The sequence below is a fragment of the Solanum dulcamara genome, chromosome 10 (assembly GCF_947179165.1).
Source record: "Solanum dulcamara chromosome 10, daSolDulc1.2, whole genome shotgun sequence".
NCBI lineage: Eukaryota > Viridiplantae > Streptophyta > Magnoliopsida > Solanales > Solanaceae > Solanum > Solanum dulcamara.
The window spans coordinates 40,826,924-40,827,913 of NC_077246.1; positions in this window are offsets into that span (position 1 = coordinate 40,826,924).

A 990-nucleotide genomic window follows, 5' to 3' on the forward strand; every position below is an offset into this window, starting at 1 on the left:
TTTATGATTTCCTTTTCTTTTTATGGCTGAAGATTTTGGATGAAAAAATGAGTTATGAGTCATATAACACCTATATATATGCTTCCCTAGGAGGTGACACGTGTCAACCCCTAAAGGTTGTCCAGCCCCATTGGGCCAACGCATCCATGCGCCCAATGAGGGTCTGTCATGTGGCAGTAGGGTCCACCCCCTCCAACCAAGTAGGTTAGTCAGCTGCTTGCTTTAGCTACTGCCATGTGTCACTCCTTCTTTACTACCATGTGTCATTCTCTCCTTCTCCTCGTGGGTTCGTAATCTTGTCTTATTTTAAGAATCTATGTAATTCGTGCTACGTAAGCTTGGTATGTACTCAAGTGGCTTAAGTATACAAAACTTCTAAGTTAATAGCTTACGCAGGTAAGTCAAGTCCTACGACTCACTACTTGGCCTCCAACTCCTTCCGACTTCTCATGACCCCATTTCCAACCTTCCCTACTATAGGGTATCACATTCTCCCTTTCTTAGAGTTGTTTGATAGTTTCATAGATTATCCGGCTCACATGATAACTTCTAAGAAGTTTAAGAGACATTCTGAGCTCAAGAGTGTGGGGTGTAACATCCTTCCCCCTTTAGAACATTCGTCCTTGAATGTTAAATAAAACTTCCTTTAAGACTTTATACAGATTGTAGGGAGATTCCTTTCTATTGCGACTCCCACAACCCCATTTTCACGGTTTAGGGTCTTTCCTCCTATTTTGATAAGCTTTTCATAGCCATATCACATCAGCCATAAGGTGGTCTATCACCTCAGTTTGGGAGAAAAGCTTTTTTGTTGTCAAAAAATCCCTCTCCCCTAACATAAATTTTTATTCAAGTAATTAATATACGAGTTTCAGGGGTTGGGGTTACCTATAGACATCAGGAACAGGTAAGGATACTTGTGTTTCATGTTCTCTTCAACTTCCCAGGTCATTTCTTCACGATTCCTATTTCTCTATAGCACCTTAACAG